Here is a 15,314-nt window from a genome sequence, read left to right on the forward strand (position 1 = left end):
GATGAAAGATCGAACTTCTTTCCAATCTTCTGCGTGATCACTCTATCCAAACTCTTTGGTCCGATCTCTTTTAGTTGGTCGAGATCCGAGCTTATTTTGATTCTTGATCTATTGTATCATCTCCTAGGCTCGTTCCATGGCCCGACCTCATGACTTATTTATTTAACATAATTATGTTCCCTATCTTATTCAACCCTTTCGCTATACCCCTTTCATTTCAGTCCCAAGAACTCTTGTTAAGATATTCTTACCTATACTCCTTGGAGTACTTACGAGCCGCTAAGGACTCGAACCTATACTCTTGAAGGGAATGAAAACTAAATGACAATAAATGGAATGAATGAAATAAAAGAAGATACTGAAAATAACTATTGACCTAGGTAATCTATCTTGAGATGTAGTGCGACTGGATATAAAAGAAATTTTAAAGGAAAACTGAAAAAAATAAATCAAGGATATTTGACAAAATAACGGTTTAGACGCTTACCTGTAGGAAGTTGAGGAGACAAATGAGTTTACTCAGGTATCCACAAGTCCTGCGGAGTTGAGAGTTGACAGCCGAAGGACTCGAACTTACTCGGAGGGATGGGAATAGGTCAGAACGAAGTTGGACTTCGGAAGGTAATATTAGAGCAGTGAGAATGAGGTGAAGTGAAGATGGTTGTACAGAAATTGAAAATGGAAGTTTTAGGACTTAGAGCTCTTTTTGATGAAAACATTTAAGAAAACAGGTTTCTAAAGTTTCTCCACACTTTGAAAGCTCAGAATGGCAAGTAGCAAGACTGAATCAAATTTCAGAGTCTTTCCACTATAATCACCACCTTCTTGTTTTTGTCCGTCCCTTCTACAGTATTGCATGCAGGTATTTATAGGGAACGGGTGCCCATAAGGAAGGGTCAGGATCTTACCAGAGGAGACGGAGGGTTTAGATTTAAAAGGACATAATCTGATGTCTGAGGATTAAAGAGAATCAAAATGGAGGGCCGAGATCCCATTCAGAATATCTGTACTTTCTTCTTTTAATCCAACGGCTCAAGGTCTTGCCTTACAAGATGGATCTGAAGGCTAGGAATAAAAAGCGCCAAACCTGTTGACTGCTTTTTGATCCGAGGGCTCCGGATCCATCCTTACGACTATGATCAATGGTGGAGATCAAGATGTACAGGACTGCCATAACTGTTTTGGCGTCTATCGGCTAGGTGGGCATTTCTGCAAATGAGGTGTGTGGTGAGGATCTGATCACACCCGCAACGCTTTAACTAACTCAGATCTGATTATGAGGAAAGTCGATTGAAAGTTATTTAATCTCTCCACGCTTTCCGAACTCTATTTTCTTCCAATCTCCCTATTATGACCCTCTCCTTTTCCGATCTCTCTCTTATATCGGGTCCCCTCTCATTTCTCGATCTCCCATTCTAAATCCTTCCCTTTTGTCTGACTTGCATTGGTCAACGCAATAAATTCTTCAGTTACTGATGCATACGCTTCGGGTTCTGTATGCAATAAATGCCAAGGCTCTATATATATGCCGCGATAGGAAAATATCTTCACACCTCACTTCTCCTTTCTTAGTTTTTTCTCAATGCACCCCTTCCCTAATTCTAGCTTTTCTGGTGATAGTTTTAATTATGATGGTCATTTTGATCTTTTTTCGACTGTTTCTTTCACCCCTCGCCTAAAAATTTATGACCCCGGTGATCGGAGAGTTATGAGCACACCATCCAATGACAGTGAGGGAACCGAACTAATTTACCGATCAAGATCGAAAGCGACGACTGTGCCGATCTCGAGTCAATCTATTGGTACAATCGGTAGATCGATCTCGGATAAGAGGATTGCTAATTTCAATCTTAATCTTGGTGACCGCCTCTTGAAGTTCATTTGGCTTCCAACCACATCGGGCGTCCCGACTGCAGCTAGGTTCTGGTCGATGACATCTGTGATGACTCCGCTCAATATCATGAGAGTCATAGTCACTCTATCTGAGCTGCACATCTATCCAATACTTGTAGCTGGCTTTCTGATCAAACACATCTTTTGATTCAGCCACAAGACTAGGCTTTGACATAGGTCAGCCTCCGGAGTGGTCCTAAACTAGGTAGAATGTAGCGCTGATCTTTAGAGATCGCCCAAATAATGTAATCTGATCTTTAGAGATCGCCCCAATGATGTAATCCGATCTTTTGAGATCGCCCAAATAATGTAATTCGATCTTTGGAAATGGAATAAAATTTTTTATTTAAATGTTTTTTTTATTTTTGCATTAGTTATTTTCCGATCTCTGATATGTGTATCCAATCTAATCCCTAAACGAATAGCCATTAGCCGACTCGTGGTTTTGGAAGTTTGTTCAATCCGAAGACCTTGGCTAACCGATCTCATTTATTTTTTATTATGTTTCTGGAACCTTCTTGCGACGTGTCAAGGAAGCAGCCGGTTTCGCTAACCGATGTGTCGCTTGGGACTTCGCGAACATTTAATGCCCAAAGGGGTATAAATAGTGGAGAGGCGTGTCAATTATTTCCTTATGTCATTTTCAGAACTTCTCTAGCAATCTCAGCATTTTCTCTCGTTTTCTCAAGTTTTCAGGCACCGATCACACTCCGGTAAGGGTTTTGATTCTTTCCTTAGATAATTTCTTTTTGTTTTTCCGAAAATCAGTGGCGCCGAGGGGTCAGAGACCTGCTAGTCCGCCCTCCGTCCATATCTCATGGACGTCGGACGAAGTTGAGGTGGTCAGGCCGAGTGGGTGACCTGAACCTTCTACAAACTCTGCCTCAGCCCATGGTCGGGCCGCCCAATCAAGACAGATATCTTCCTCTGGGAGGGAAAATCTTCCTGTGGATGAGTTACCGTCGGTCCCCTAGAAAACCGATCTGCAGTCCATCAGTCAAGAGTACAACCTTCGGACCTACTCTTACGAGCTTATCAGATGCCACGGCGATCTCCGAGCTGATCACTTCTTTGACGAAAATGATGTGATCATGGTGTATGAAGAGCAATTGAAAGCCGGGCTTCGGTTTCCCCTTGAAGATTTCTTTAAGGCCGTTCTGAAGTTTCACCAAGTATGTGTTGCCCAAGTGCATCTAAACTCATGGTGGATTCTAGTGGCTTTTAGATGCTTATGCCGAGCCAAAAAGCTCTAGCCTACAACGAAGGTTTTTGCTGAGTTACATAGGCTCACTCGTTGAAAGGACAACGAGTACTGGTTTTTCCAAGCCAAGTCGCATTGTGGGCTTTTTACCGATCTTCCTTCTTTATTGAAGAATTGGAAGAACCGGTTCTTTATACTGAGGAGCAAGATGCCGAACGGCTTCGAGGGTATCCCACGGAGTTGGCAGTACCTGGTCCCTTCAGTTCTAAAGAAGATCGCCCTAAATAGGGACGAGGACACCATGGTAAAGGAGTTGAAGGATCAAGCATCCTCTCACAAGTATTCATGCTTAGATGCCGTCATGGCCGAGCTGAAGTGGTAGCTTATGCAGATGATCGCCAATGAAGATTATGAACTGCAGCTCTCTGACCTCGGACCTGGGATCGGAATAACTTGGATCTTTAGCCTCCTAACTTAGATGATCTTACTAACTTATTTTTCCGTGCAGGTATGACTGGTGGCGAAGGCGCTAAGGAGAGCCGCAAGCGGAAAAGAGAGGTCGCCCGGAAGGTGCGGGAAATGAAGATCGCTGCGGTATCCCAAAAGCCGAGGCGAAACTCAGCAGAAATGTCGGGTTCTTCTTCCTGACCTTCGGGACAACCGATCCCAGAAGTAAAGGTCACTCCTTCCCCTCCTCGACAGGAAGAACTGCCACCTCCACCTGTTTCTTCAAGTGTAGAGGGAGGGTCTTCCTAACCTGCTGTGAGTGTAACACCCCTATGTTCAGTAGTGCGTTCTACTGTTCCGATGACCAGTGTCTGTCCGGACAGTTAGGATGCCTAGAACTAAATTTAAATATTAGTGAGGAGACATAAAATAATAAAATACAAGAAAGGAAGATACAAGAAAAACAAAGGAAAAATAATAACAATGAAATGTAACCAAGTTAAACGAGCCAGCACCGCAGAGATGGGTGACCGCACAGGGAAGTTACGGTGCAAGCAATAGCCGACCCCAGGACTGCAAGGAACCCTCGAAATTTAGTTTCGAGACAAAATTTAAGACTTATTGAAGTATAAATGTCATTACAAATATTAAAGAAAAATTAATTAATTAGTACAAAGAAAAATGAGAAATCGAGAAAATGACAAAACTCGGTGTTACCGAAAAATTAGGAATGCAACCCGAATAGGGGCATTGTGGTCAATTGACACCCCAAGTTGCCTTTTGACCTAAATGTTCATTAAAAATAAATGATATTAAACTTTAAAAATATCATGAAAATTAAAATGGTGGTCCATAATTTAAATAGTAAAAGAAAAGAAGTTAAATGTGGAAATTGTGAAAACTTTGATTAAACAAATATTAAACTTACCTTAGTGCTCCACTAACACCACCAAAGTGGACTTTTAATCAGCTTTGGCCAGAAGATTCCATCTTCTTCAACCTTGAGCCAACCAGCCGAATGTTCCTTGAGAGAAACCTCCATGGCCGAATGAGAGGAAGCTCCATGCAACCCATTTTGAGCCATCCTTTCCACTAATTCCCTTCTTTAAAGTTAATCCTCACCTTGCAAGGAAGATTTTGGTAGCAATTTTAAGGAGGTTTAGTGAAGTTTTGATCAAGCTTTAAAGGTGGTAAGTGTGTATTTTCCATTCTTGTTTCATTAAATTTGAGTGGATGTTGTGGTGAGTTATTTTGTGGAAGAAGTTTTGAAGTTTGATGATTTAATAGTGGTACACCATTTCGGCAGCCATGGGAACTCAGCATTTTTAGTTTGTTTTTACTTGTAAATGGTTGTTTAAGATGTCGATATAAGTTTTTATGTGTATAGAAATGATTTAAACAATGTATATTAAGAGTATGTGTAATGGTGCACTTGGTTTTGAAAGCTTGAAAGCAATTTGAAGGAGATATGTTCAATGGGGTAATTCGGCAACTTTTAAGTGTGATTAGAAATGGGTAGTTTCATGGAATGGTTTGTTGAATTATGGTGCTTATGGTGGCAACATGTGTTTGTGTATAACTGTTTGGATTTAGACATGTAAATGAGGAATGTTCATGTGGTTAAATTGTTGTAATTGGACTTTGAAAATTCTGAGTTATAATGTGTATATTAACAGTAGTCATTAGCATGACCATAACTCACTCAAAACAGGTCCAATTGACCTGTAATTTTTACCATTAATATTTTAGACATAGATCTACAATTCTTATAAAGACACCAAAGCCCAGAAATGGCTAGAACCAAGCCAAATAGCTTGCACAAATTTAGGTACCAAAACTGGCCGAACCAAAAGTGACCTAAAAATGACCTAAGCCTACCATTTTAGTGCATTCTGTCCAGCATTGGTAAATTGACCATATCTTGGTCTATACAACTCAGAATGACCTAAAATTTTGCCCTGCGTGCAATAAGACATAGACCTACAAGTTTATAGTTTGGACCGAAACTCGAAAACCGAGGGAACTAGGTCGTCTGGCTAGGTCAAAATAGTACATTAAAATCCGGTAAATTGCAATAAAATGCAATACACTTGGAAATGAAATTGGTAACATATACCAACACTAAAGGGCTATAAAATGTGACATATTGGTAACATTAGAATTGACTCACTTAGAGTGCATCAAGGGTCAACATTATAGGTTGACTAATGAAATGAATTGAAGGGAATAGTACCAAGAAAATTTAAATATTGGATTTTATTGTTAGAAACAAATTTATTGAGTACTGAAACACTTTAAATTGTGTTTCAGTTGAAAAGGATATTGAGAAGCATAAGGAACACTGAGTGAGGGCCAAGAGGCATTTATCAGAGGTCTGTGCACAATACTTTTTATATTCATTGTTTTTACTAGAAAATTTATTTGGGAAAATGAGTTATGAATAATTTTTTATTGTTTTGGCTTTGGAAATTATTTTGTTGCCTACTTTGCAAATGGAAATTTTGAGATAAAATGTGATTTGTGGTTTGTATGAAATATTTAAATATTGTGATTTGGAATTGTTTTGATTCACACTTGGCATGACAATATTACTATGTTCCTCCTCTATTTATGGGGTGAGTATGACTATATTCCTCTCTCTTTGACTTGTCAGTCTGAGGTGTGTAACACCCCCGTTTGCATAGCCTGGTATATTTCACTGTTCCGGTGACCGGTGTCGGTCCGGACAATTAATGGGATTAGGGCCACACTTAAGACAACTTGAGAAGCCATAAACACAAATAATTAGTAATGTTTAATTAGTTAACTATAAATAAGAAAAACAGAACATAAGAGGTTAAACGAGCCGAGAGTCACAGCGATGAGTGACCTCCTCGAACGCATCACAAGTCATTTTAAACTCAAATTTCAACCGTAAAAGTGACGCGGTCCTTAGGACCCTTATGAACACAAGTGGAAAAGAGAAAATCACGAAAAAGAACTGTTAAGCTACCAAATAATTAGGTCGTGAGCCGAAGAAATATTGGATTATTTGCAAACCGATGAACCTGAGGGGCGATTTGGTCAATTGACCCCGAGAGTGACTCGACCTAATCACAAATAAAATCAAAGAAAAGAAAATTTGAATAGAGAATTAATTAAAGAACTAATAGAAAAAAATAAATAAAAAAAAAGAGGAAGAAGATGGAAAAGTCAAAGTTGATGACATCATGAATGATGTCATAAACAAATTAATTTAGTGAATTATTAAATTGGGAATTGTGGTCTTCCATAAGATAAAGAAAAGAAAAGAAAAAAATTAAAACACAAATCTTCTTCTTCAAAAAACGTCACTCTCTCTCTCCACACCAAAACCACCATGAAAGCTCATTTTTGAGCTTGAAGAACCAAAATCCAACCATGGCCAATTGTCCTACCATAACTAGATGTTGTTTGGACAACTAGGAAAGAGGATTCAAAGAAAAGAAAGAAGAAAAATTTGAAGAAAAGGGAGAAGAAATTCTGCACACAAGGTTAGTAAACTAAACTTGAATTGTTAGTTGATTTAGTTATGTTTATAGCTTAATTAACCTAGGAATATACTTAAAATGAAAAGAAATTAATGGTGGGAGGATTAAAGGCAAATTCATCCAGCTAGGGTTTTGATGTGTGTGTATGAATTTGATGGACTTAAAGGTGTGTATGAGTATATGAACCTTAAGTAGTTGAGTTATTATGGTTTAAGGCTTTGAAAGTAGTTAAACACAATGAATTAGTGAGATTAGGGTTTGAATGTTAGGGTTAGTGAACTAAAATTTGAAGAAATGCATAAATGGCATGTTTAACCTATTGTGACATGAATTAATGGTCAATTATGACCAAATAAGTTTTGTGGGAATGGTGGAAAATTTAGCTAAATTCGTAGGTCAATGGTCATGCTGGCAGCATGACCAAACCTACTTTGAAGGACCAAAACTCAAATTTTACAAGCCTAATGGATATGCCACCAATTGGAGATGAAAATAGACATAAAAGAGCACAACTTTCATTAAGGAACCATGACCAAAAACTGACCAAAAGTTGGTGAAACAATTGACCAAAGTGAGTTGATAGCAGCTGCCCTCAAGATTAAACTGACCAAATGAACAGTAACTGTTCATTTGGTCATAACTCGAGCTAGGTAGGTCAAATTGACCTGAAATTTTACCAGAAATTAGATATGATATAGACCTAAAACTTTCATGAAGAACACCAACCCAAATTAGGCCATTAACCCTTTCAAAATCATTGAGCAAAATTAAATTACTGTACTGCAACTCTGCAGATTTTCAGTTGAGCAGCAATGTTTGGATAGCTATAACTCCCTCTAGAAAACTCAGATTTAGGCGATTCTTGAACCGATGGAAACGTAAGACATAGTACAACATTTCATATGAAGAAAGTGAGACCAAATTATGAACTTAACTTGATCAAATTATTAACCAAAGTTGGACCAAAATCTGCCAGACCAAAATCTCAAGATGAACAAAGACACGTGAACAGTAAACTTATTTTGGCCATAACTTGAGCTACAAAACTCTGATTGAGGTGATCCAAAAATGAGAATACACTTAAGACAATAAGGAACATTTTCTATGAAGGAAGTTTTATCAAATTCCAACAGTAGATCGACCAATGGAACAGTGCAACTTCGGAGAACCAAAACCGAAAATTGGCAATTTTGCCAAAATGACCTAAGCTTTAAACAAATGACCAAAACCAACAAGTTTGGTGACCAAAATGTGGTATGTGGGTGAAGTTGGAGTTCCCATACCTATTAATCCTTAGAAAGTCAATTATTTGACTTAAATAGTGCAGTGAATAGTAACCCGAAACACAAAATTTCGAGAACGTCGAATTTAACACGTTAGAAATAGGTAAATGCGAAGTTAAAATTCATTTTGGGATTTATGTTAAGTTCTAGTACTGAAACATTGCCAAATTTTGTGTTTCAGTTGAAAAGAATATCGGGAAGGAACCCGAGGAAACGAGTCGAGGCTAAAGGACAACTCGCTTGAGGTTTGTGCACAATAAACCCTATTTAAGCATTTTATCCTTGAAAAATTAATTTATTACGCATTATGAATTTATGAACTTTTGTGTTGCCACCTTGCGATCAAATTGTAACTTTGGAAATGGATTGATTTTTGTATGCAATATTTGAATGAAATGTTTGAAATGAATTTTTGATTCACACTTAGCATGACAGTTACTTATTATTCCTCCTCCATTTATGGGGTTGAGATCGTTTATTTTCCTCCCTCTCTGGCTTGCCAGTTGAGGTTGTAGATCGGATGAGTACTCATTAGCTAGCTAGCCACCTCCCTCATTGGTTTCGATTAATGGGGTTGAGATTGCTTTGTCGTGGTGTACAACACGGCATTGATCGAAAATTTTGTGTCATGGCTTAAGTTGTGTACGACTTTGGCAACACTGTGTTTATGCAATTGTTTGACTAAACTGTTGTTTAATATATTATTTGACAAATGAGTTGTTATGAGCTTGATATTTGTGAAATGTGATTGTGAAGTATTCAAATTATGTTTCATCAATAAATGATTTATGTATCACATTTTAAATCTTTATTGTGCACCACTGAGTATGTTTATACTCAACGATAGTTTAATTCTATCATGAGATAAAAGCAAGGAGAAAGCAGCAGAGTGAGTCATGAATTGACAAGATCTTTTGATCCCTTTTGTACGGGTATTATTTTATACCCTTATGGTTATTTTGATGTAAATAATGTAATGTCATAAGTATCAATGTAAATTGAGCAGTTGTAAATAAACTATAATAATATTATTTTAGATTTTCTTCTCAGAATTTAATATTTGTACATATAGATTTTCACTTATGTTTTGTGAATGGAATTATAGAACCTACTGAGTTGACAAATTTGACTTGGATTGTGAAACTGTTTTGAAATGGATTGACTTGAGTTGAATTGTGAATTATTGGAGGTTGGGAGTTGTAAAATAGTTTTGGAAGTGCTTTTACAGTGTATTTGAAGAACTGGTTTCTCAAAATACAGAGGAACTCACAAAATTTTTATAAAATTTATGACAAAATTTGAATGGACAAAAATTTTTACTAGTATTTAAACTTTGAATAAATGGTTTTAATTCTTACCAAAATGCTCACCACTTCCAAAATGTAAGAAAATTGTTTTAAAATCCCTTGTAGGGTACTTAATGAGTTATCGGTAGGTGAAGTTCTAGTTCATTAAGTATTCTACGGGAGCATGCTATGCCTTACGGAGGGGTAAGGTGTGACATGTTTTAGTTGTATCAGAGCATGGTTTTGCAATAAATTTTGACTATGTATGTGAATATTTCTTTCATAAGTACAACTGCTCAAGTGTCTTTAATTAATGCATCCGACATATTTACATCATGAATATGCACTAACGAGGTCAACCTCCTTGTGTTTGATCTCGTGAAGTAGAAAATTGTGAAAACGGAATGGAAGGAGGAGATCATTCCAAGAACAACTGCTGAGGCCGAGGTTCAAGGAAGCCCCAGACCTCGAATGTGAGTGGGTCACCACTCACTCGCTCAAAGACCACGCTTTCTGCTCAATTTATGCAGAGATGGCTACCTTCTTTCAAAGAAATGGCGGTAATGTGCCACCCCAAGCTCAAATGCCAAGACTGCAAAGACAACCACAAATCTCACTTCGGCAAGATGAAAAATTGATGAAATTTGGGGCCACCGAGTTTAAAGGTACTGTGGATCCACTGGAAGCAGAACAGTGGTTGGAAAGAATGGAACGGGTTTTTAGAAAGCTGCAGTGTACAGAAGAAATGAAGTTTGAGTATTCTGTCTCCTTATTACAAGGGGATGCCTATGAATGGTGGAAGACCATCCCCCACAGCCTGGTGGAGCCACCTGTGTTAACCTGGTCAGACTTCTTGAGGGAGTTCCGACAGAAATGGGTTCCCGATGCATATGTGGACATGAAGTTGCAAGAATTCTTGAGTTTGAAACAAGGGAACCGAATCAGAGAATATGAGAGATTTTTCAAGACTAAGCCACTATGCTGGAAGCTTAGTCTCCACCCCCAGAGACAGATGCAAGAGGTTTGAGGCTGGGCTAAGACAGAGTCTGAGAATGCAAGTTGTGGGATTCAGACATCAGAATTTTGCCGAATTGATCTCACAGGCCCTAGAACTAGAAAAGATAGAATCAGAAGGGGCAGTGAAGAAGGGTCCACAAGAGAAAACTGAAAAGACTACTGAACAAGCATCTGGAAGTGGTTCTGGGAAGAGGAAACAGTTTGGGGGATCTAGCTCCCGTAGAGGCCGAGGCAGATTTTCCGGCCAAAGACCACCTCGGTCTGGTCAGCAGACCCAACCAGCACCCCGAGGAGCTCTATCAGTACGGCAGTGCGAAACCTGTGGTAGAACTCATGGTGGGGTTTGTTACAGAGCTACTGGTGCGTGTTTTAACTGTGGAGGGAGCGGACATTTCGCTAAGGATTGCACTAGTCCGCACCGGTCTGGGTCTTTCACTACATCTGAAGGATCAGCTCAAGTCTCTACACCCAGAGGGTCACAATCAGCTGCTAGAGGCAAAGGCAGAGGTAGGGGTCCTGGTAACACCCCTGGAAGTCAGAGCACTGTTAACGGCCAAAGATCCAGTGGCGCACCAGTTAGAGTGTATACCATGCGTCAGAGGGAAGAGGCTGAAACATCAGACGTTGTGGCTGGTATTTTCTCCATCCTTGACAAAGATGTGCATGTGTTATTTGATCCTGGCTCCACACATTCGTATGTTAGTGCTAGTGTGATGTGTTCTACTACTATTCCGTGTGTACCAATGGACTATGATGTGTTAGTAACTAGTCCATTAGGCCAGGAGGTCAGGGTAAATAGGCTATATAGAGATTGTCCTTTGGTGATCCAAGGACACACTTTTTTGTCTGATTTAATTGAAATGCCCTTCAGAGATTATGACATTATCTTGGGCATGGATTGGTTAGCCAGGCATCATGCTATGATTGACTGTAGACTGAAGACAGTCACTTTTGGTCTTCCTCAGTATGGTGATGTAGTAATACAGGGGGAGAGGCAGTTATTGCCTTCAAACATCATTTCAGCTGCACTGGCTAGAAAAATGATTAGAAAAGGGTGTGAGGCGTACTTGGCACATGTGATAGACACCCAAGTGGGAGTCCAAAGATCAAGGACATTCCTATCAGTATGTGACTTTCCTGGATGTGTTTCTGATGAATTGCCGTGATTACCTCCGAAAGAGAAGTGCGATTTGAAATTGATGTTATGCACGGTGTGGACCCAATCTCCATAACGCCATACGTAATGGCACCATGAACTAAAAGAATTGAAAGTGCGATTGCAAGAGTTGCTTGATAAGGGCTTCATTCGCCTAGTGTGTCACCTTGGGAGTGCAGATTATTTGTAAAGAAGAAGGATGGCACTCTCCGGCTATGCATTGACTATCGGCGTTGAATAAGGTGACAATAAAGAATGTATATCCATTACCCGTATTGATGACTTGTTTGATCGGTTGAGGGGTGCAATGTGTTCTCTAAAATTGACCGAGATCGTTATTATCGCCTAAAAGTACAAGAGCGAGTATTTCTAAAGCGCCTTCGTAACCCGCTATGGCCATTATGAATTCTGGTCATGCCATTCGGTTAACTAATGCTCCATTGCTTTTATGGATCCGATGAACACTATTTTCGCACCATACCTCGACCGATTTGTTGTGGTATTCATAGATGATATATTGGTCTATTCGAGGAATGCGAAGAGCATAATAGACATCTGCGGATTGTACCGCAAACTTTGAGGGAGAAAGCGACTATATGCCAAATTGTCGAAGTGTGAATTTTGGTGAAGGAGATATCCTTTTTGGGACATGTAGTGTCGAAGAGGGCATTAAGGTAGATCCTAGCAAGATTGAAGTCCTTAATTGGAAGCCACCTGAAATGTCACGAGATTTGCGTTTAAGTTAATGGATACTACCGCCGATTTGTGAAGGATTCTCCATGTTGGCATCTCCATTGACCAAGCCGCTTAGAAAGGATGTGAAATTTCGGTGGACGGACAAATGCCAAAAAGTTTTGATGAATTGAAAAGATGTTTGACAGAGGCTCCAGTCGACTTTACCTACACCGTAAAGAATATACGCTTTCTGATGCTTCTCACAACGGATTAGGTTGTGTGTTGATGCAAGATCGAAATGTTATTGCCTATGCATCACGCCACTAAAACCGCATGAGAGGAATTATCCGACGCATGATTTGGAGCTTGCGACCATTGTGTTTGCTCTTAAGATCCGAGACATTATTTGTATGGGGAGAAGTGTTACATTTACACGCATCATAAGAGTTTGAAGTATTTGGGCACCCGTAAAGAGTTGAATTTGAGACAGAGGAGATGGTTAGAATTGATAAAAGACTATGATTGTCGATAGACTATCACCAGTGGAAAGCTAATGTTGTGGTGATGCCTTAAGTCGCAAGACTATGGCAAGTCTACGTTACTCCTTTGTCTTTGGTACATGAGTTAAGATCATTGCATGCCACCTTAGAGGTTAATGATGATGGGCAAGCAGCGGTTGCATGGCATGTACAGCCGGTGTTGATTGATCGATTAGAATGGCTACTCGTAATGATCAAGTATCAAAAGTCGTTGGGAGAAGTCCCAGGCAAGAAACCGAGTTCTCGATTAGAGATGATGGTTTATCGCTATACCAGGCAAAATATGTGTTCCTATTGATGTTGAATTGAGGAAGATCATTTTGAAGGAAGCACATGAGTCTCCTTTTGCCATGCACCACAGTGGCACAAAAATGTATAAAGGGTTAAAGGAGCATTCTTGGTGGATGGGTATGAAGAGAGATGTGGCGAGTTTATTTCTAAATGCCTAACTTGTCGCCAAGTAAAGGCAGAGCATCAAGTACCCATCTGGTTGTTACATCCACTACCGCACTGCAGTGGAAATGTGAGAGAATAACAATGGATTTTGTGATGGGACTTCCAAGGACACGTAAGAGTCATGATGCGCTTTGGGTCATTGTTGACGACTAACCAAGTCCGCTCATTTTCTGCCAAATCGAATGGACTATAGTTTGGACAGATTGGCCGGGTTGTACATCGATGAGATTGTGAGATTGCATGGAGTGCAGATTCATCGTATCGACAGAGATCCTAGGTTCACTTCTAGATTAGGGTAGTCTTGAGAGCCCTAGGAACTAGATTGAACTTCGATCTTGCATTCCATCCACGCATGCATGGCCACCGAGAGAGTAATTCAGATTTTGGAGGATATGCTACGGGCTTGTGTGATTGAGTTTAAGGGCAGTTGGGATACACACTTGCCTTTGATTGAGTTTGCTTACAACAATAGCTACCAATCAAGCATTGGGATGCCTCCATATGAAGCTTTGTATGGCAGAAAATGTAGAATCCCGTTGTGTTGGGATGACGTGGGTGAAAGAAAGATGATCGGACCCGAAATTGTTCAACAGACTGAAGAGAAAATCAGGGTGATCAGAGATCGACTTAAAGTCGCATCGCATCAAAAAGTCCTATGTTGATTTGAAAAGAAGGGATATTGAGTATGCAGTGGGTGAGAAGGTTTTCCTCAAAGTTTCTCCTTGGAAGAGAATTATGAGATTCGGCAGAAAGGGGAAACTGAGTTCTTGTTTCATTGGGCCATATGAGGTTCTGGAAAGAGTGGGTCCTTTGGCTTATCGTTTGGCACTACCTCCAGAGTTGGAGAAGATACATAATGTCTTCCATGTGTCTATGTTGAGGAGGTATCGATCAGACCCATCTCATGTACTACCAGTAGAAGAAATAGAAGTGAATCCAGACCTCACATATGAAGAAGAACCCATAAAGATTCTGGCTTATGAGGTGAAGCAGCTACGGAATAAGCAGATACCATTGGTAAAAGTGCTGTGGAACCATCATTCGGGCCAAGAAGCTACTTGGGAACGAGAGGAGGACATGAGGAGACAACACCCACAGCTGTTCAGAGATTGATACCAGGTAAAAATTTCGAGACGAAATTTATTTAAGGGGGGGAGAATTGTAACACCCCCGTTTGCATAGCCTGGTATATTTCACTGTTCCGGTGACCGGTGTCGGTCCGGACAATTAATGGGATTAGGGCCACACTTAAGACAACTTGAGAAGCCATAAACACAAATAATTAGTAATGTTTAATTAGTTAACTATAAATAAGAAAAACAGAACATAAGAGGTTAAACGAGCCGAGAGTCACAGCGATGAGTGACCTCCTCGGGAACGACTGCGAAGTCATTTTAAACTCAAATTTCGAACCGTAAAAAGTGACGCTGCGGTCCTTAGGACCCTTATGAACACAGTGGAAAAGAGAAAATCACGAAAAAGAACTGTTAAGCCAGTCAAATAATTAGGTCAGGGAGCCGGAAGAGTACTTTTATGGGGTTGAGATCGTTTATTTTCCTCCCTCTCTGGCTTGCCATTTATGGGGTTGAGATCGTTTATTTTCCTCCCTCTCTGGCTTGCCAGTTGAGGTTGTAGATCGGATGAGTACTCATTAGCTAGCTAGCCACCTCCCTCATTGGTTTCGATTAATGGGGTTGAGATTGCTTTGTCGTGGTGTACAATACGGCATTGATCGGAAATTTTGTGTCATGGCTTAAGTTGTGTACGACTTTGGCAACACTGTGTTTATGCAATTGTTTGACTAAACTATTGTTTAATATATTATTTGACAAATGAGTTGTTATGAGCTTGA

Source organism: Hevea brasiliensis, chromosome 18 (genome assembly GCF_030052815.1).
Source record: "Hevea brasiliensis isolate MT/VB/25A 57/8 chromosome 18, ASM3005281v1, whole genome shotgun sequence".
Lineage (NCBI taxonomy): Eukaryota > Viridiplantae > Streptophyta > Magnoliopsida > Malpighiales > Euphorbiaceae > Hevea > Hevea brasiliensis.